This window comes from Haliaeetus leucocephalus, unplaced genomic scaffold (genome assembly GCF_000737465.1).
Source record: "Haliaeetus leucocephalus isolate CR32 unplaced genomic scaffold, Haliaeetus_leucocephalus-4.0 Scaffold251, whole genome shotgun sequence".
NCBI lineage: Eukaryota > Metazoa > Chordata > Aves > Accipitriformes > Accipitridae > Haliaeetus > Haliaeetus leucocephalus.
This window is the reverse complement of record NW_010972687.1, coordinates 6841900-6864626: the sequence shown is the minus strand read 5'-3', so window position 1 is coordinate 6864626 and position 22727 is coordinate 6841900. Positions and strand designations below refer to the sequence as shown.

The following is a 22727-nucleotide window of genomic DNA, read 5'->3' as shown; positions in this document are numbered from 1 at the left end:
TATCAGAGCCATGGAATCATTGCCACACTTCATTGAACTGCAGTGACTGACCACCTGCAATCAGCTGGCTGAGGTGACTGACTGATAATGGTGATAATGATAAGTTAGGTGATGCAGGTGATTCAGTCTTATTACTCACCAAGTCACATGGAGCAGTTGGGTACAGTTACCTCTGCTTTCCATGGTTAGTCACATGGATGGGGCAAGGTCTCAAAAAATTCAAGGACCAGGATGGGTTTGGTCTGTGTTGCTCTTTAAGACACCCTTGCATGAAAGATGCAGTAGGGCAGAGCCCCAGCATTGTAAAAGCTCCACTAGTGTTATCTGAGGGCTTGAACAGGGCAGGAGGGTGACAAAGCTCAGTTGTTTCTGCAAGTCACAACTGGGACCAGTCAGAGGAGGCAGATTTGGGCACCCCAGGACCAGTGATATTATGTCGTCTTCTATGTACTAGGTAGGGACCGTTTTGCAGTCAGGATAGAAGAGTTTTTCTAGTTCCTAATGACGGATATTTGCTGAGAAATGGATAGATATCATGTCATTTGCTAAAAGAAATCCTTTCTCTTTCCATTGTCACAGTAAGTCAGTTGGCAAACCCTTTGTCATATCACTGCAGTCCACGTGCACACATTCTTCTGTGTGCACAAGGAAAGGCTGGAATCCCCACAACTGCTTTTTCCATGTGTGGCGAACTAGTAACCAACCATACCACCTTAATACTACGTGTTGTGTGAAAGCATAGAAAGAGGTTTGTTTTCTCACTAGAAAGTTCAGTTTATACTCCTTGCTGTTGAGAAGTCTGTGGCCCAGATTTCCAAGAGGTTTTGCACCAGAAGTGTCTTCCTGAAGTACTGTCCGGAGCTGACTGGGGTGGCCAAAGGCGTTGTGACATAACTTATGTAATAAATGCCTCTTTCTTCTGTGTTTTTACTATTCATCTCCAGAAATGGCAGGAAAGCCTTTTTCCAGCAATATCAGGCATGTCTCAGGTTTGTATTATTATAATTATAGAATTTAGCCTAACTTGTTGAGTATCCCTTTTGACAGTCAATTTTCAAAATTTATTCAGGGCTCCTTCAGTCCCACCATCACCCTCATTGCAAGTTCTTGATTCCTAAATGTAATTTGCCTGAAAGGTTAAGTTATAGCACTTTTTCTGTAATGACTCATTTTACTTTTCATGCTGCTTACTGAAATTTGGAGGTCAGTAAGGACAAGGAAGCTGTAAATACAAGTAACACTAGTTTGAGAGTGAGTCAGATATTCCCTTTGTTAAAATATTCTAATGATAACAATATGTTCCTTCCTTACCACAAGGCAGAAGATTCCAACTCTATAATGAACTCCTTGGTGGCTATCTGACCTCTTGCAGTGGATGAGTTCCTCAGCTAAGACACAAATATCAGATGTTTGCAGGAGGGCATGAGAATGTATCCTCAAGCAGAAGAGACTTCCCAAGATATGATAACATCCTTTCACCCAGATAAGTAAGAGAATCAGAGCGTGCCTTTGATGTTGTCAGCTTTGGCTTCATCCCTTTAACCACTTCTGAAGATGATCCAGCTTCCTCTGGATTGCGTTGGACGTAGGTTTTGGACCTAACATTTGGACACCAAACTTGTTATTTAATTTGGAATGTATTAGACACCACTCTTTATGCAGCACTGGAGAAAAATTAAGTCCAAGAAAACTTTTCTGTATAGTTCTCAGTAACAGGGAATCCACAGAGGGAGGTCTGAGTGGGTTCCAGGACTTGTGTACAAAATTCAAACTACTTTTCTGTAGTATATCTCAAAGATTCACCTTTTCTCAGAAATACCTCTCTACAGTTAGGCATACTGACTGTACAGTTCACCCTGTCGGTATGTACTCTGATCTTAGAACTATTTTGAATCCTAGACTTTCTTTCCCTAGCAGAGTGATAGATTGCTAACAACACATGTAAGATGTCCTATGTTCTGTTAGAAAGCTCTGGACTTGCTGGAAGCCTTTCTAAGATTTGCACAGCTTTTGGGCCCTTGTTGCAAGTGAAGTTTGGATCATGCAGGGACAGTTAAGATCGTAACCAGCTGAAATATGTTTTCAGTGGAATTTCAGTAAAATCGATAGGAATTTACAAGACACAAAAGCCATAAACAAGATCAAAAAAATATTTGACAAACTGAACCTTTCTTAGCTTTTGGACATTTCTAGCTATTTCCTCATAAAGTATTTCAAAGTTATCAATTTGAACAAGTAAAATCCTGATTTGGGAGGCAGTTACAATTTGTGTATGTGAGGCTGGGTTAACTGATGAAATTCCAGTGATTTCGGTAGCATTATATGAATGTCCTCCAACTGAAATATCAGCACAAGCTTTGGAAAGTTCACTGATAAAACTACATATGAAACAGAAATAAGTCCAAGCCACAAAGTTTGCTCTCTCCTATTGTTGCAACCTCCTTAAAATATAAGTGTGTTTTGACCTTGAAACTTGGCTACTGCCATGATACAACTGTGGTCCAGCAGCAAACCTCAGATCTGTACTTCTGCAGCATTCACAAGTTTTAGCTCTAGAATTTGGCTCCATCTTTCAACTTCAGTGTTTCTATGTGCTCAGGTTGCACGGTGTGCAGCACTCATATAAAACAATCTGTGAAAAGCCTGAGCCATTTAAGTGCAACTCCAATGTATTTAAAAGCAGCTTGGGACTGATTTTTCTCTCCCTCGTCCTGGTTTTACATTGATGCTGTTCTCTTTAATTCTGTGTAGTTCTTTTGGGGTTACATTAGTGTAAGTGAGAGGAGAATAAGGCTAATTTACTTAGCTACATACCTTCCCAAAGGACACTTTAAAGTTTTAGCATGTATTCTTCTTCATCTTTTTTTCCTTTTAATCCTCCCCAAAGCTCAAAACATCTGAGAAGGATGAACAGAGAAAGTTTGTGTAATGGGTGATCTTTCTTTAGATAACTTATCACCAAGACAGTGGGAGTTTTTTATTCCTTCCACCCTGCCGGTAGGAATTGGCTCCACGATACAAGAGATTAGCTGAGCTTTAATGACAAAGAAACACAAACCAAAAAGAATTAAAAGAAAACAAGAGCATTTACCCAGATCATGTTGTTAATTTTCTCATCTTCATTTTTGTTACAAACAAACCTTTTAAAAGTACATATTAAAGAGGCTGTTAAGTGGATCCAACCTGTTCTGTAGTTAATCACTTTTCAAAATTTGCTACATTATCATTAGCTTCTTAAAAATTATTAAAAACTACCTGGTTTCTTGATAGCTAAAATAAGATGCCAGAGACAAGTTGTTGCTGTTTCCCCCCTCGCTTTTTCAAGGGTGAACCATGAGGTAACAACGGAGGACTGCAACTAGTCCTTTGTAGCCAGCAAAGGTTGTTTGTAAAGATGCCTTGAGTTAAAATTTCCAGTTAACTGCTCAGTTAATCAGGCCGTTGCTTTTGTACTTACAGAGTAGTGAGGTAGTGTTTCTGAGTACTCAGGTAGTGTTTCTGACCACCATATAATTTAAATTACTGGAACACAGTAATTCTCACACCAAAACAATGCATCTGGAAATGCAGCAGCTCAGAGCAGCTGCTGGGCTGCCTCATTAAACAGCCATTTGACAGAAAGCAACCAGCTGGATCCTAACACTCGCCCTGGCAGGCAGTGGCAACTATGCACAGCCATAGGACTTGAACACAAAAACCTTCAGAAACATTACCTCAAATTAAGAATCAGAAGTCACCTTGGATCTGCAATGACTGCATTGTTCTTTGATGGTCTCAGATACACTACTGAGCTGTCCTGGTGGAATGCTGGTGATGACACCAATTTCTGTGTGGAAATTAGGAAATGCTTGTGGACGCTGATACTTGAACTGGTAAACACAACTGACTCCATCAATTTAAAGTCCATTGTCTAACCAGCAAATAGAGACATATTGTATGACATGATTGTGTGTGACCACATGATCTCTTTCAAAAAAAAAAAACCAAACCAAAAAAAATGCTGATGAACACATCTCAGATTTTGAATACTGAAGAATCCATAGCAGCAGTTTGTAAATCACAAAGATGCAAAGAATTATCCATAGGAGTTACTGGGCAAGTAGCACAAAATAAAAAATAATTATAAAGACTCAGAACGCATGTAAGTTGTTTAAGTGTTCATTAGTCTGCTCAGTATTTGTTGACTGTTGCTTACACCCTTCTTCCTGACAAAAAAATTCTTTCCTGATACCATCCAGCTCAGAAGGGGCATAAAGGCCATATGCCGTATACAGTAACATATAGTTGAGGGTAGCCCTGAAACAGCCTTTCTAGACTGAATAGTAGCTTTCCCAATCTCCTTGTGGAGGCAGGTTTTCCACAGCCCAGACCCAGCACCCAGAGGTTTTAGAGCATTTGCACAGCTTCAAGACCAGCTCACATTCACACAAGTCATTATGCAAACTTCCAGTTGTTGTTAATGTAACTGACTGCTTTTCATGTCTAGCAAGATCCAGCTTTGCCTGCGTAAGCTGTTTTAGGGGTGACTAGTGGGGAAGGTTAACTGCCAAAGCTTCTTTGAGTTGGGCAACCTGAGCAACATGGAGTAAAAATGTTTGGTGCCTGCCCCATCTCTCATTAGTCCACACCTGTGCCACTGCACTGATGGTCCTCTGGGGTCATGATCTCCCAGCAAGCTGTCTCAAGTGATGGCAAGGGTACCCATGGAGAGGCAAGGGCCTGAGCAGGGCCACTGGTGAAACCCCAAGGCCATAAGCTCAGCCAGGCTAAATAGCCACCCCAGGAGCTGTAGAAAACAGTCCTGCGGCTTGGCCGGGTCCATGGTCTCTTGAAAGCATAGCTCATGGTCTCTTTCCAACAGCACTGTCCCAGCAAGGCCCTGCTCTGACCTTTGGAGGACAGAGAGCTCCTACCAAAGTGTGGCCAAGAGTCTGGCTTGTAACTGAGTCCACCACACCTGGCAAGGAACATTGCGACCAAACCCCTGAACCCAGGGAACAGCTGCTGTAGAGCTGAGACGCAAAATTTTCTTTACAGATGTGGCAGCAGAGAGAACCCAAAATTTACTGCTGTTTTTCTGGGTCTTTTGTATTAGTCAAGAAACGCCAGAAACAAAACCATGTAAAATTACCTTCTGGACCATCTTGGTGCATACCCAAAACCTTAACAGCTTTGCAGTTAAAGCCAAGAAATGCCTCCTCACAATGGTATGAGAGCATCAGCAGCCACCAGCAGGAAGGGGACCAGCACAGGAGCCTGGTGTCTCATAGGGAGAGCCTGGCATTGCCACTTTGAGGGGCAGACCAGCCCCACTGAGCCTAGCACCAGGAAACCACAGACAGGAAAACACCGAGGCAGCCTTGAACACAGCATCTCACGGCACAAGCTCATGTAAGTTTTTTTTTAACCCCTGCTAATGGATGTCCCAGACATCAAGGCAGTTTGGAGGTTAATCATGAGTATAAGGAAGTACTATAATTGGATGCAAAGGTCCAAACACTCAAGGGATAAAAACCACTGTTCATTCCAGGAACATTTTAGCAACTGTTGACTGGTAGAAAGTAAACAGATTTCAAAAAGTGTCAGCATGCCATACCACTGCATGCCATTCCAAGATGAACATTGTTCCTAAATATATTTCCTGTGAGTGGAGGAGGAAAACAAATCTAATTTTAAAGAAATAAAACCAAACCAGATGTGCACAAGAGTATGTTTTAGGCTTTTTTTTTTTTTAATAAAGGTTTTTCTTTACTTTAGAGGTACCAAATCAATAAATGTAATCTGTGAGCTGGCATGGCATTCGTTACCACCCTGTTTAGTGCCCCTGCTATCCTTTGTAAGCTGCACCTATTTGCCAGTTTCTCAGAACATGTAACTGAGTGTGGGAATGCAGCAAATACTTAAGACTGTTGAAGGACTTTTAGACTTATCAAAACCACTTGTGCTTTCATGATTGCGCAAGGTGTGATGTTGAGTTTTGGCATATTATGAAAAATAGCTGGCGGTACATGTAACTCATTAGACTATTGCCAAGAAACATATGCTAAATGATCTTTACATTGAAGGCCCGTCTGTCTGCTCAGTTCACTGCTAGTAGACACTTCTGGAGTGTTTTTACCTGCAATTAAAACTCCTGATTGACAGATCTCCTGTTTGTTAATGGTCAATACTGTTATACATACTAGTCTATCATATCCAGTACTGAAGTACAAGTGACTTTAAGTCAGAAAGTATTATTGCTAGTCTCTGATTGGAAAACAAAGACTTCTTTTAGACAGGAAAAAGCTTCAGGTAACTGAATGTTTGCTCAAATTCCTTTCTTTTTTTCCCACAGGTGTGAACAAGCATGTCAGTTCTTGCAGGTTGTCATCTTTCCTCACTACTTGCCTCCTTCAGGCTGAGACTTTAGGGGTAGGGCATTGTGATGCTGAGGGTGCTTGTCCCAGAGGAGATTTTAATTGACTTTCAGATGCCAAAAGCTGGTCAAATCAAACTACTTGACACAAAGAGGGAATTTCCAGATGCTAGCACGGAAACAGGTATGGCAAGAAATGAAAGGCCACAAGACGAAAAAAAGGAAATGCAGAGTAATTCCCTTGCTGACCCCCTCATAAGAGTTATACAATACTTGCTTGCGATTTTGACTTCCTTCCCACAAGACAGGTCATAGAGTCTCAATGCAGACATGTGCACATGCACACACACACATCATTACTGTTACCATGACCGTACACCCGGTCTTTGCAATTGCCCATACAAATGACTGTTTGTACTAAAAAGCCAGCTGTGAATTGTAATTTTGCCCACACTTATGGTAATTACATGCAAATTATAGAAATGCACATTTATGAAGTTTTGACTCTCTGTATGTCCATTCAGGTTAGAGATCAGGCTGTGAGAGTGGTATATGGAAATTTCTATTTAAGATACTCCTGTCTCTAGTAACAACTAGAGGATAAGGAAGAAATGTTTCAGATGGTGTTATAGTGGTGTTCTGATTCATGTTAATCTGGGAAGAAAGAGAGGGAATTTTTTACCATGATAGCACTGCAGCAGGCTGAGATGGGAATGCCAGAAGAGTGAACTCTGTTAGCACAAGTTTGTAATTTCTTTAAAGTGAGAAAAGTACTCCCTAATAAAGCACATGGAAACCATAAAGCTGCTGATACCATAGTCATTAAACAAAAGGTCAAGAATCCATTAGCAGCTGCCACTGCAGAAAGCCGTAGGGCCAGTAGCTGCAGGACGCAACAGCCCTAGAGAGCCCTGCAGATGACACAGAGCATCTGATAAGAATCAGAAGGCTTTGCAACTTCTAAACCCATGTGCCATGATGGATTACATAACCTTGCTATTGATTAATGCTTCCCAGGGTTTGGCTCATGTCAGGTGGCAATGGATCAATAGCTTTCTAGCTTTTAATGCGGCAGCTAAACTCCTCATCAAGATTTGCACATACAGCCACTAGAAACAAGCTCCTGTTCCTGTTGTATTATTTCTTTTGACGGGTATGTTACCAAGTCCTGACCTCCATTGTGTCTTCAATTAGAGATGGCAGGATACAATGCCTCGCTGTTAGACAGGCAGCATACTGTAGCTATTTAATGATAGCTTTGCCCTACCCAAGCTTTTCTCTCTAGTGTACAAGAAGTACCTACACTGAGCTAGAAGCTCATTTCTCTTTTCCCACCCCTTTCACTCTCCTTCTCCCTCCCACCAGATTGTCCAATTCAAGATGAAAAAGTAAGCTGGTATCCCTCCATGAACAAACAAATAAAACTCAATTCAAGCCTGCAACCATTGATGGTGGGAGGCACTGGACACTGGCGACTTTCTTCACCTGTCTAGCAAATAAGTCTAAGAGGCAGTGAAGAAACAACAATACCTTCCTTAAAAGGAAAACTACACAAAGTGCTAACAAAGAGTTAAGCAAATTTGCATTACTGTACTCATGTGCAAGCCTAGTGTGACTGCAGGCCGCCCCCGAGCTGTGCTTGGGTGGTCCTCTACAAATTCGTATGCAGCAATCTATTAGTGGTATCTAGCAGTGATTTATGCAGCTGTCAAGCTGCCTTCATCAGTACAAGTGAATTCTGGGCACCATCAACTAATGCGGACTCCTTCATAGTGTCTAAAGTAAACGAGGGCCAAATTAAAAGAAAAACAGTCCAAGGTACCACCCACTCATCTTCTCAGTTCTTTAATGACAAGTTCCCTCCACAGAAAAAACATACAGCTGCTCATATGAGACCACACTTACAGAGACCCCACTGTCTAATCACAGACAGCCTGTGAAAGTCAGCTTTCAGGGGCTTGGTTGGAGCAAGGAGAACAGGAAAAGTTGGCAGAGTTCCACCAAAAACTAAAACAGTATTGATGGCAAATAAAATTGACACGGGACCAAATCAGTTAGTTTTCATAATAAATACTGATACATTATTTTGTCAGGGAATAATACGAACCATCTGATGATGATATAATACACCCTTGTAGCGTGCGCCTGTGTCTTTGTTTTCAATAGGAACCAGTGCTGTAGTGTATCTTGGTCCAGCCACAAATGCTAGTCCTAGCTGGTGGCTGATCCAACCCAACAACCTCGGTTTTGCTACTCTGGGTGCACAAACACACTGGTGCTTTGCAAAGGGGCAGAACAGCACCCCTGCGTCATGTGTGAGTGAAATGCCAGTCTTCACAGTCATTTTTGACTAGTTTATATGAAAATGGAGTGAGAAATACTTCTTGAACAAAATCCTATTAATGAACAAATGGATCAGAAAAGCAAGCATATGCACACAGGCACTCTCACGCTTTTTTTGAAAATATGCTTATATTTGATTCCAAACTGAGAAAAAATTGTTCCTGGCAAGACCAGAAACTTGACCACTCTGAGGCATAATTAATTAACACTGATTTTGACATAACAGAAAATAATATTTTATGCATAAAATTACAGTCTTTCTTCATAACTATACATGAACTTTCAAGAGTCTTGCGCTCTCTTGAGCCAGCAGAATGGAGAGAGCTTGTGATAATAGGGTTCAGCTTTACAGAGAACATTTTTAATATTGCGCTTATTAAGAAGGCAGAATGAAGGAATAACTTGTGGACGCTGGCAGGGAAGAGAGCTGTCCATAAGCAAAATGTCCATTAACAACCCTGTTCTTAGCAAAATTGTCTAAGTCTAGATAATCTGGCAGAAGACTAACCTGTGCTTGACTAAAATAGGTGTAATAATCCCCAGTGGTTCCAGCTGGTAATACCTCCCAAACCACATCCCCTTAAGAAGATGCCACTCACCCAGAATTCAAACAGGTGCTGAGTTGATCTTGTCCCCAATCTTCTTAACAATTTGCTTCAAAGTGGCAAAGTGGAGAGGAGGAGTGATATGTCATGGTGCTTTGCAGCATCCCTCCAGAGGCAGTCAGCAAGGCAAGGACCAGCATAGGACACTGAAATGTGGAAAATGGTGCTTGAGCCAAAGTGCTGTGCTAAACAAATGGAGACAGTTGTCTTCACATTCATTTCACCAGCACTGAACTACCTGCGCTGCCAGAGGCAGGAGGTAGACAGGAATTAAGAATTCCTGAATTGTCTTAATACTCATGCCATGATTTTAAGTTTTGCGTCTATCACATTCAGACTCTGAGAACTTTTGCTGCCAAGTACAAGTGGCCTTTAAGGTCTGTGCCCTGTACTAATGCCCTGCTCTTTGGGACATTTTCTTTATCTCTGGCACTGAACATGGTGTGAACAGCTGCAGAGGATGTAATAGTGATTGTGGCCAGCTTTCTCTTTTGTGATTTACCTCTTTTTTTCATTATTGTTTAGTCCTGAATTACTGAGCTTTGTCCTAGCCTGAAAATTGCAAGTATTTCTCTTCTTTCCCTGACAGCCCTCAGACATAATGGCACAAAAGAAATCTCCGAGCCATCCTAATTTTAGAAGGCACTCATTTGCTGGACAGTTCCTCAATGACCTGACACGGAGAGCAAAAGGAGCTGGAAAAGGCACTTGCTGCTGTTCTGAAGCAGGCAGAAGCAGTGAAGTGTCCCATCTCAGTGCATTTAGTGTGCTGTTAGACAGGGCTGGGGAGTGAAGCATGTGCAAGCACCAACTGCCAAAGTACCCCAGAGTGCATCCCACAATTGCCTTGGCCTCATTACTGAGACCATGGGCAAAGCTGAGCAACAGCAAAGGGCTTTTTTTGCTATTGAACTTAAATGTCAAACAATTTCTTCCAGTAGAAGGAATTCTGATAGACAGACCCTTTGTTCTGGTGTTGGTTTTGCTTTATTATGACTCATGAACTGAAGACAGCACTCGTTGTCCTACCACCATGAAGAGACTCTCAGGGTTGGACAGATAGATGTGTGTGGTTCCTACACCAAAATAAAAAAAGGAGATATCTGTGAGCTAGGTCTTGCAGAATGATAAGAACTCTGCCTCCAGATTGCAATTAAATACTTGGGAGCATAACCCTCCAACTAAGTGGTGTTGGCAGTAGCAGAGTCTGTGTCTAGTTAGTGGTGATGGGTTCTTATTAAGACTGGTGTCTCATGCTTTCATCCAGAAATCCAGAAAAAATGAGATTCTCTCTGAGTGTCTTTCATAGGCAGAATACTAAAACACATTGGTAACACAGTTATGTGAAGGACAAATTAAAACAGTAAAACATCCCTTCCCCTTGGCAAAAGTCTGTTGACTTCATTCTTGATGCACTGGAGTAATTATATAGTAGCCAAATTACTTTCTGCCAAATCATTTTCCCATTCTCCAATGATTACTGTATTTGTAAATACTTAGTAAATCAGACTTCAAGAGGAATTTTACTGAAATCAGTCTGACCTGTGACTAACTATTGCAGAAGTCAACATGAAAGCAACAGAGGTGCCTGCAGGACCCTAATGTACCTGAGGGACACATTCTGGGCAGCACTCTTCCATTGCCAGTGATTCCAGCCATCCATAATGAAGAAGAAAACCCTCATTCACACCCACATAGTTTTACTGCTGTCTCCTGGAACATCCACAAAGGTCCTTTGCTGGAAGAGATGAAAGAATGCAGGTTACATGGTTCCCACAGTGCCACAGGGATGTGTGTCTATTTATATGGTTTAGCAAGAGAAGCTGGGATTTCAAATTTTAGGGTTCATTGTTCATACCTACCAGATCTGCAATACAGCAGAGATTTAAGAATATACCAAACAATATGACCTGCACTCTGGAAGGTGAAGCCACATATTAACTTCATTTTATACTTCTTGGAGAGCTATGTTACTTGTCATGATGGTATTTATTCAGGTGTTCATTCTTCATGAAAAGAGAAACGGTTGCCTTATGTGGATGCTGCAAGTGCTATAAATTGAAATTTGGTGAGTTTTAAGCATGTTCTTAAACATCTTGTCAGGGCAGGATTCTGAGAAGCATAGATTCAAACTTTAATAACAAGGTAAATCTCTCTGTGAATGAAGACAAGTGTAAAACCTGTGCATCTGCATCTGCGTGCGTGTGTCTTCATGTGAAGAGGAGACTGGAAGTTCAGGAGCATGTTCACATTGCACAACAGAGCTTGGGCTACCTAGCCATGCAACAATGTAAGACTGTTTAGCCTGGATGTCCCACTGTGCTAAAGTAGCAACACCACCTGCAAGACGGTACAAGGTTAAAGCTCATTTGCAAGAGGTTCACAGATCCTTACCATGACTGCCTTGAGTGGTGTGATGGCTTCTGTCAGTTAGATGGCATTCACAGAAGTGTGAATGAGTATGTCCTAACCAAGGGTGTCCATATTAGAGCACAGAAAGAGAAGAGACAGAGTGAAACTATGGGATCCTTTGAAATCTCATCTGGAGCATTAAATGGTCCAGAGGCAGGTATGATCAGGGCTAATGTAGTCACTAAAAGCAGATGACCTTACACAGGGAGATGTACTGGAAGGACCCTAAACAGATGGAGATGACCAAAAGAAAAGGACTTTCAAGAGATGTGCTAAATAAAATAAATCATTATTTTTTAAAAAGAAAATAATACAGAGCACAGGAGGAAAAGTCTTACTCTTGGAAAGGAGACATGACTTTGGCAACAAAAGCAGATATAATGACTGAAAGTCTAACTCACCATGTTGAAGAGATCAAACTCAAAAGGAAAGGAAGAATAAAGAGGGCTGAGTTCAGTATGAAGTATGTTTTCAGGGGACAGAGAAAGATGCCTAATGAGAAAAGTAAGGCCAGAAGATTTTGTTGAAGTTTCCACACCAAACAATTTGTTCAGCCAGCAGAACTGTAAATCAGAGACTATTTTATTTTTGGCAGAGATATAAATGAAACCTTCTAGCCAGGAAAACATTTTTCATCGTGTGCTGTGTAACCTCCCATTCATAGAGGCATGTTATATCTAGGACTAAAAACCGGTCCAGAATGTTCTGTAAATCAGTCTAATTTTACCCATAATCTTCTAGCAGCTCTATTGATATCTCATCTTCTGCAGCTTCTCTTCCTCATGTTTGTTTCCCACAACACCATACTCAAATGAGACAAGAGGTTCTGGCAGCTTTCCAGAAAATTAGGTCCATAAAAATATGTTTTGCATGACTTAAAAATGGTTTGCACTGTCCCACTAAAAGCAGGCATGAAGATAGATGATTTAATCTGTTAAAAGGGCAGAAATAAGCTTGGACTTGTGAATTTACATCTGAATATAGAACACTTTCTTCTAAGAACTAATTGTACCTCAAAAGGCATATAAAATGAAAAGAAGCTCCTATGAAAATGTTTTATGAGTGGATTCCAGAGAAGCAGCAGGATGAGAATACCAAAAATAGTCAGAGCTCCAAGTACTTTGTTAAGAAGCACTTTAAGTGTTCAATACATTTACTATTTGTACCACACCACACTGTCAAGAAATAAACAGACAACTCTTAATTTAAAACATCTTTCTTTTTAGAGCAGCTACAGTAGCTCTCATCCATGTAAATATATGCAGATTTTTTTCTCCAACAGCACTACACACTAGAGATACTGTCACATTTTGATAAACGAATCAGATTTGGGTTAAACTCCAAATTCCTTCCTATAGTCACCGCATTACTTTGTGCATTCCATGACCCCAGACCCCAACACATAAGGACTTAAGCCTGGACTTCGGGCTGCTCTTACCTGCCACACTAAATACAAGGTAGATACAGCCAGCCCCTGCCTCGGTCTCCCTTGTAACCTACCATCTCAGGCATTTTCAGGGAGACTGCAACACAATCCTTGACCTCAGATGTGCCACCTAGCAGGAGCTCGATGCCCTAGCAAGCCATGATAGTGAACTGCCTCTTGGGTCGCAGCCTGTGCTGCTTCCTCATCTCATCACATGGTGTGCCAGACGCCGTCTCAACCACATCTTCATATGCCAAAGGTCTTATGTGCTAGCAAATAGGAAACTTGAGAGGCTGGTGCTAATGGGAGTGGGGTTTAATTCCTCTTTCAGCTCCTCACTGCTAATATCAGGACACTTCTTTCACCTTTCTCCCCATAAAGCGGACACGGCACCCTTCTGGGGTTTCCATGATGTCCTTCAGCTCCCTCATGTAGCTCCAGTGGCACAGAACCACTTCATGCCAGAGAGATCCCAGCATTACCTGAAGGTAAGTTATATTGCTATAACTTACTCTAAACAGTCAACTTTGCAGCAAGGCTTGTCTTTGTTACTTTATTTTCTCACGAGTGCAACTATTTCCCCAATGGTGGCAGATATCACAATGCCTGAAAAGATGCTGTTATGTTGGCCAAAAAACCCAACGCAAATGTAAACCCAACATGAACACCTTTTAATCAGCAGAGTTTGCTCTTGTGGGAAGCCAGTTTAAGCAGTGAAAGAAAATGTCTGCTAGTACAATAATGTTTTCTGCAGACCTGAGGTATTTAAAGGGAACTTTGCTTTGGCAGATGGGGCATGTCTTGCCATGCTGGAGAAGACCTGTCAGGAGGCTCCAGACACAGAGCAGAAAATGACTGAGACCCTTCCCTGGGTGAAGAAATATTTTTGTTTAAATCTGAAGCAGCTCAGAGAAGTAATGACTGATCCAAAGAGGAACTGGCTTCCTTCCATTTGAGGAGATTATTTTAGCCCTTCTGCTGGTTTCAGAATACCTGCAATGGTTATCTTGTCCAAAATACACCAAGACCAACCTCCAAGCTGCTAGTTGGTATTTCAGTACAAACAACATTTTCTTTTACATCGATGTGCTTTTTGCCAGAGTGTATCCTCTCCCTCTCCAAGCAGAAGCTGCGTGATCAGACTGAACAGTTGCATGGACTGATTCACACAGCTACTGGCAGGCCTTCCTTGGCCCCTTATCATGATCTGAGGAAGAAATTGTCTTCAAAATTGAACTTTTTAGTTCTTTTCGGCTCTGAGAAATGACAAAGAGGTTTAAAACAGCCTGAACAGGAAAAAAAAAGACTCGTTGTGCAACAGCTCCTGGCTGTCTCTTAGGTTATACAGGGTGGGGAAAAGAATCATATTTACAGTTGCTGGTTGGGAGAGGACTGTTTTTTTTATTGGCAGTTTACCCCATTTGTCTTTTTAAAATCACTTTCATTACCAAAAGCTTGAGACAGAAACTTCCTACTAAATTGCTAGAGTGAGGAACTGTAGAAGAGGTCAGTGACAGCAAAATTTAGCAAAGCTTGAGAGCTGTTTTGAAGGGGGAGTCACCTTCCCCACCAGGTCTCCAGCTCCGTGCTGGGGCAGTGAGATGCTCCCCTGCCCTGACAGGGGCTCATGTCTGGGGCTGAGTGCACATGGCCCGCTCATTGCTGCCAGCTGGATCTCACAGGCCTCTGGTTAGGAGGTATAAAGCTCCAGAAGGAAGAGGCAAACCTGAAATTTGGTGGGTACAAACTCTTGTTTCACTTTTGTGAGATGGAGGGGGAGGTCACTGAACAGTCATGAGCTACTGTTAAAACCTGATGATCAATCTTGATGTTCTGTGAAACTTGAAATGAAGCAAGGGCCAAAAACATACGTTAAAACCCATAATCTAGATGACCTACTTAAGGCTTTCAAATTCTGATGTTGATTTTTGTCACGTGGAAATGATGCAGTACTGAATCAGCTAAGACTTCTTCTCTAGGATGCTATGGATAAATTGGGGGTTGTTTTTTGTAAAAAACAAAAGAGCGTTTACTACAGACGTATTAAAAACAAGAGTGAAGGTAGGATTTATTTTTAGTCTGGATGAGTATTTTACTTTCAATTTTAGTTTTAACTTACCTGTGTAAACAAGGCAGTGTTTGAGCTCCTAAGTTTTTACTGTACAAAGACAGGCTGCATTATGAAAGAGAGGAAACAGATTATTGGAAAGACAACGGCAATGTAGTGAAAGAAATGGTATTACCTGGTCAGCCATGATGTGTCATTTATTCTATTTCACTCCTACTTTCTCTCATCTCTTCAATTTTTCAGCTGCCAAGAGAATCTCCATTTTTCCTCCCCTCAGTCCACGTGACTCATAATTATTTACTGATATGCAGCCATGAAGCTGCTTGGCACATCACTGAAAAATATTCTCATGTCCACCCCACAGCTGAAAGGAATTATTTGTCAAAGATATTTCTTTGATACTAAAGACATTTGTCCAAATGAATTTATTTTGGCTTTCTGTCTTTGCGGTGATAAGGAGGATGAAAAGATTGCCGCAAGCATACATGCCTCCCCAATGTCATGTGGCAATTGAACATTACAGACTCACTGAATCACAGCATGGCTGAGACAGAAGGCAACCTCTGCAGATCATCTAGCCCAGCTGCTGCTCAGGGTAGGGTCACGTAGAGTAGGTTGCTCAGGGCCATGTCCTGTCGGGCTTTGAATATCTCTAAGGATGGAGACACCACAACTTCTGTGGGCAACCTGTGCCAGTGTTCAGCCACCATTTCAGCAAAAAAGTTTTTCCTGCGTTAAAGGTATTTAAATTTGTGCTCATTACCTATTGTCTTGTCACCACTAAGAAAAGCCAGGCTCTGTCTTCTTTACACTCTCACATCAGGTATTTATGCATACTGACATTATGCATACTTCCCCAGGCTAAACAGTCCCCACTCTCTCAGTCTCTCCTCATATGCGAGGTACTCCAGTTCCTTAACCATCTTCATGGCCCTTCGCTGGACCTTCTCCAGTATTCCTGTGTCTCTCTTGTACCGGGGAGCCCAGAACTGGACCCAGCATTCCAGATACATCTCACTAGCACTAGAGCAGAGGGGAAGGATCACCTCCCTCAACCTCCTGGCAATGTGCTTCCCAGGAAGCTGTTGGCCTTCTTTGCTTCAAGGGCACATTGAGCAATTTGGTGCCTATCCCCAGGTCCTTCTCTGCAGAACTGCTTTCCAGCTGGTAGGCTCCCAGTGTGTGCCTGGAGTTGTTCCTCCCCAGGGGAAGGGCCTTCCATTTCCCTTTATTGAACTTCATGAGACTCTTTTGAGCTCATTTCTCCAGGCTGTCCAGGTCCCTCTGAATGGCAGCACCACCATCTGGTCTGCCAATCACTCCTCCCAATTGTGTATCATCTGCAAACTTGGTGAGGGTGCACTCTGTCCCAGTGTCCCAGTTATTAGCAGAGGTTTTAATCAGCATTGGTTCCAGTATTGGTGCCTGGCGTACACCACAAGGGACTGGCCTCTAATGGGACTTCATGTCACTGATCACAACCTTCTGAGCCCAGAAGTTCAGCCAGATTTCAGTCCACCTCAGTGTTCACTTACCTAGCCCATACTTCATCAACTAGTCTATTAGGATGCTATGGGAGACAGCATAAAAAGCTTCTCAGACATCAAGGTAAGCAACATCCACTAGTCTCCCCTTGTCCACCGAGCCAGTCATTTCATCATAGAAGGCTATCCAGTTGGTCAGGAGTGATTTCCCCTTCCTAAGTCCATGCTGACTACTCCCAGTCATCTTCTTGTTCCTAATATATCTGTAAAAGGTTAGTAGTCAGGTCTCTGATTGTAACTGAAAGTTAACCAGAAACATGACAAATCAATAAATTGTGTCAAAGAACTAAAATTATCTGGAAAGAAACTGATAAAGACTTTTGTTAGATTGCTCAGAGAATTCAGTACTTCCTGTGCTTCATGATTTTTACTACATGGTATGGCAAGTTCAATTCAGTTTCCAGAGCTGATCATGCATTTTATTCTAGCCTCCATTTGCTGTGCTTCTCAGGGGCTTTCTCTTCTGGACCAATACATCTTGGACTACTTTCTAATTGCTCAGCTTCAGCTAGAAGACTGGAGATTGTTTCTACAATATTCCAGCTTGCACTGGGGTAAGAAAAGCAATGTGTCCTTACTAACATGTCTTCAAAATCCTCAGGAAGAAACTGTAATTTACTTCAAAGCCTCCTGTCTCTTGGGGGAGTGATCCAGATAGGCTATTATATAAAAGACAATGGACACTGTCCTTTATCTCACAATTTAACACTTACACACAATTATTTTAATATAAAATCATGTCTGCCACTGTCATTGTTCCAAGCTCTGTTCTAGAAGGACAGGTATTTTTTGAAAATGCTTAACAAAATTTCATGTGCCTTTGGGAAGCTTAGGTAGGATTTCATGGATTAGAAGTGGCATTTGCTGTTTAGGCTGCAAGCTCTTTAGCTCTGTCATATTTGAAGTGCCCATGAACATTCACCAATACATGAACCATGAGCATTAAAACAGCATGAAGAGCAAAGGGGTTTTAGATATCTGTAAGGTATGCTGTAGCCACAGCAGGTTTCAGAGTCACAGCTTTGGAATGGGCACCTTAGTTCTAATCCAGGCACCAAAATCCATTTGCATATGGTCTGAGATGTGCGGTTGTCTGTTCGTGCCACCAGCATGGAGACACGCTTGGATGTAAATAAGAACTTGAATAAGCTGTGCTTCTGAATTTCATTTATCAAAACCCTTTTTACCCTCACATGCTATACCTAAGAAACACTTGGGTAATGCGGGGTCCACATGACACTTTTAAAAACTACAGTCACAACATGCAAAGCCTTGTTCCTGAAATAAGAGATAATACATGCCAGTAGAGGTCCTTCCATATGTTTCAAAGGATCTGGTCTTCCTGCTAAATACAGCAGCATATCTTTCGTGCAAGAAAGTCATCCACCTTTTGAGAGAGCAGATCTGGTGCTGATTGTTCTCTGACTGTAACTAGGACAAGTGAATGCTCTGTTTCTTATCAGAGTGCTCGTATCTGTTCCTCCTTTGAGAGAGTTCATCCAGCTGGTTTATGGCTCTCACAGCTCAGCCACGAGGGTGGGGGAAGGGGATTAGCCCAACAGTTTCAGTAAATTACACACATTCATCAGCCCCTTGACTTCTACACTCAAGTTCTTGCCTTTTATGGCAGACACAGGGAAAATGATATAATGGTATGCCATACAGCATGTGTACACAGGGAGATGGGGATATATTTCATATTATCTTTGCAAGTCTTGTTTTGCAAACTTTTCTAAGGGAATTTTGAATTTACAGTCTGATAAGCAATTTCACTACAAAGGATAACTGGATCTCTACCAGAAGCTACGTGCTCTGTCAGAGCAAAAGAAAGAAAGAAGGAAAGGTATGGGTTACTGAATGAAGCTCTCATCCATAGGCAAGTGTGCAAGCACAGTCCATAAAATTCTTTTGACGTCAGCAGCAAAATTCTTTTGACGTCAGCAGCAAAAATCTCATTAAAGGTGGGATTTTACTCTGGGCCTGTGCTAGAAAATGAATTTGCGTAACTGTTACTGTTTCATGCAACAAAAAAAAAGAGTGTTTTTTGAATGAAATGATAGTAGAAAGACATCATTGTCTTCATGTGGAGTGGGCTATTGTGCAAGAAACTTGCTAAATTAAATCCTTAGCACTGTTTCCAGATTTTAATGTCAGTTTTGGGAGGGATGGGAGATTTCTTTTGATACATTCCAACAAGTGTTGAGCTTTCTTTTGTGTTATGAAGCTCTGATCATCTGGCTTTCTCCATAGGACTTCAATGGAATGCTTCCAACTTCTGCTAAATATGGAGCTGGCCAAATAAAGTTGCACAAAACAGCAAATTGAGGATAATAATGCCTAAGTGTGTGGGCATTTGGGATCTCATCCAAATGAATCCAAAAAGGAAGTTGTATGGGCCTGATTCTCACCTCACACTTTTTCTATCACCAAGTTATGCTGTTATAAATCAACAATGGGTGATTTATTCTCTTGCTAGATTCTTTGCATAGATACTAGCAACTCAATGCATTAAGCAATACCATTTTATGCTGCTTCTACCAAGGGAGCCCTAACTCTCAGTACCACACCTTTAAAATTATTTTGCAGGAAAAGTGGAAGAAATGCAAGGCTCATTCTTATATTTTGTTGTGCCCTAACTTGATATGTTTGTTGGCTTTGATCCCATACAGCAGTTTAAGTGGATGAAAAAGGAACATATTTGGATTGCCTGGCTGCTATCAATACATGCAAAAGTGCCAAGCCAAGTAACATAACCCTCTTGCAAAGGCGTTGAGGATGTACAACTGGTGAGTTACCAACAGTTTTCACCACACCAATCATCCAAACATAGTTTGGGCGACTTAGCTTTCAGAAACTAATCAACAGGAATTCGTGGCTGAAATTAGTGGTTCTTGAAAGTCTTTCCCACCATAATCTTCTGTAATCCTTCTTCTTCAAACTAGACTATTCATTACGGGCCATATCCTGTGTAAGGTGAACATATGCAAACATCCATAGGACTACTGATTCTGAACCTTGCCTTGGATTCACAACAGGATTTGGGTGAGGGGAAGCTGGATTTGTTCAAATACACACCTTTCCACACTTTAGGACCTGCAAATCCATGTAAACTGTTTCTGACACAAAGCCGGCAAACCTGTTCTGGATAAAAACAGGAATAGTTCACACAGCTCTGTCATACAGCCTTGCTTTTTCACTGAATTAAATAGAATTTCCTTTGTCTCTTTTGCACTCTGAAAGGTGACTGAAAACATAGATTTATTTTAAGCTGGATTGGCTCAGAACAGTCATCCCTCAGTAAAACTGCTTGAATTTTTCTGCTGATATATTTTAGCCTGAGTTGATAGACTTCTAGAAATGCTGGTTGGAAGGGATGTCTGGAGGTCATTGAGTCCAACCTCCACCTCAAAGCAGGATTATTGCCAGCACTAGACCATGTCAACCCCCTCTCTACTTTGCTGTTATTTTTTCGAAGTCAGATTATCCCACCATGGTGTCTTACAGCCACAAAATAAAATAGAAGAAGAGGAAAGGACTCAATGAAAACATCCAAAGGCAGACGAGGAATAGTTTGGTCTGGATTTTAAGAGGGTTTCTTACTCTCTGTCATCAAGACTCTCTGTGTCCAGTGATAGGCAATTAGGGAATGGGCAGGTCAAACATACTTCATGAGGCTGCTGAGAGAATAGTGGTAAGCATCCACTGAGGAGAAGAAAAATTAAAATAAAACCCAGTTAATATATGTAACAAGCTCCAGTTACTGGGTCAGCAGAAAAACAGCCTTCTTCAAAGATTTATATCCTGCATGAATAGTTTACTGCTCTTTTGGAAGAAATGATCTAACCCAGCACAGGACAGCAAGAGTGAACAAGTCATCGCTCACAAACCCTGGCAGAAATACTTGGAATGAAAAATAGTAGAAAACACCCTAGATCCTTTTTCCTTCAAATAAGCAGTTTCATCTGATTAAAGGGCAGGTGAAGAATGCTCTGTTTAGAAATCTGAAATTGTGGTGGGAAACACGTGAAGGGTTGTGGCTTCCCTGTGAAAGCTTTCCTCAGAGATGGCTGGCACGGCAGTGCAGGCTGGTGTGTGCTGGCCAGACGCTGGCACATGTCACACTGCAGCTAGGACCAACAGCACCCTGAAGGGTGAAAAAATACACAACACCCTGAAGGGTGAAGAAGAAAGGCAAGCTTGCAACTTTGGTGGGTGGCAAAAAGATCAGTTTTTGCAGAGAAGGCAACAGGATGGTGATCAGCAGAGCTGCACTGAACTACCTTGGCCCCCAGCAGCCCTGTCCTGCCCCTTCACCCCAAGTGATTCCTCGTTCAGCAGCTGCTCCAGGTAGCTTTTGGGTGACCTCTGACCCGTCCAGATCAGCTGTTACCATCCCACCTATCTACCCACAGTGAGACAGGATGGACTTGAATAAAGTCAATCCACTCCTACAAGAAGGAAAGCAAGTCTGCACAGGGCTGCTGGGGACAGCTATGGCGTCTGGCAAGGAGGACAGGGCATCGCCGATGGGATCTTTTGGCTGTACTAACTGCATGCAGAATTACTTGGATGTGAGTCATTCGAAGGTAGCTTTGTTGTTCTTTTAGTGATAAATGACTGCCGTAGACCACCTGTCTATAGAACACAGGAAGAACAAAACTGCAGGAAAATTTAGGGATTTGCAGAGATCTGCAGATTTACTGTATTTTGGCCATGGAATCATAGCTCTGAATCCACAAGCATATAACTTCTACTCCATCACTCGATGTGTTTGTACCTAATGTATACACCCATCAATATATAGCCTTGCACGAGTACTTTCTCATCTGTTTCCCAAAAGTGCTCAGAGCACTTTATACATGCATTTAGCTTCTCAGGATTAGCAGTGGGTTATATTGAGATGTCTTGAATTCAAGGACGTTAAAGATGTTTGGGGGGCTTCTGTGAGTTCAGGATGTTAAAGTTCACAGTTCATGCATGAAGCATGTGAATCCCAGTTCAGTTTGAGGAGAGCAGCAGGACAAAGGGCTTGTCACACATGCTAAGTTGTTGGAAACATGATCACATGAGGTTAGAGTACTCGTCATAACTGATGTTAGGGTCCTATCTTGTTTCTGATGAGTTTCAGCTGGTCCTGCTCTAGAAATACAGAGAGCAGCTGTTTTTCAAAGTTTTGTAAATGCTGTATAGGCATCATAGATGGAATTCTAGAATAACTTTACCTAGAAGATCTTTTAAGCTTCACAATTAACCATAGATCCTTTTTAGCCATATTAATGCCATGTTCATGTGGCTGACAGAACCAGGCATCCAAAGGGAGCATTAGGTTCATACAGTCTTACCTTTTGCAAGCCAGGAAAACCTTGTCCAATAACTTCTGCACCAAGATTATAGTTTCTGTTTGAGCTTTATGCATATCTTTTAGAATAAATATCCATGTATGACTTAAAAGCATCAGGTGTGGGAAAATGTACCACATCCATACCCAAATTGCTCCAAAGCTTAGGTAGTTTCCCTTTTAAAGATTTGCGCTTCATTTGTCATCTGCTTGTCTCATTCCAGCTTTCAACCACTTGATCTCAATACGATTTTTCCTGTTAAATCAGAGTCTGCCATAATCTGAAGTAATTTTCCATGTAAGCATTTTGAGGCTGGAATTAATTCACTTCTAAATCTTCTCTTGGATAAATAAAATAGAATAAATCTCTTAAATTTAATCTGTCAGGTATGTTTTATAGACACTGAGTTATGCTTATAAACCTTTTTTGAACACACTCCAGTTTCTTGATGCCCTTTTTGAAGTAAGGACACGAGGTCTATACTTCAGTAATGCTCTTATTCATGTTGGAGACAGAGATAATACCCCTTTTCCTATTTTGATTGCCTCTTGCATCTGCAGTGAAGGATGGCATTCACAAACTTAGCTGCTATGTTGCCATAAGACCACATGCTTAATGGGCTGCCTAATATGATT

At 41.6% G+C, this 22727-nt stretch overlaps 1 long non-coding RNA gene across 5 annotated transcripts in view; it reads right to left on the bottom strand.

Annotated features, from left to right (window-relative positions):
* LOC104832462 overlaps positions 1 to 22727 on the bottom strand; it is a 102486-nt gene that overhangs the window by 37364 nt on the left and 42395 nt on the right. For 3 of the 5 annotated variants that reach the window (XR_774419.1, XR_774420.1, XR_774422.1), the window contains exons 4-6: positions 10911 to 11041; positions 10266 to 10379; positions 9298 to 9449 (exon numbers count right to left, since the gene is read on the bottom strand). This is a non-coding gene — a long non-coding RNA (uncharacterized LOC104832462). Of the gene's footprint in view, positions 1 to 1311; positions 1599 to 9297; positions 9450 to 10265; positions 10380 to 10910; positions 11042 to 22727 lie in introns of all 5 variants that reach the window. The other 2 variants (XR_774423.1, XR_774421.1) reach the window with 1 other exon arrangement.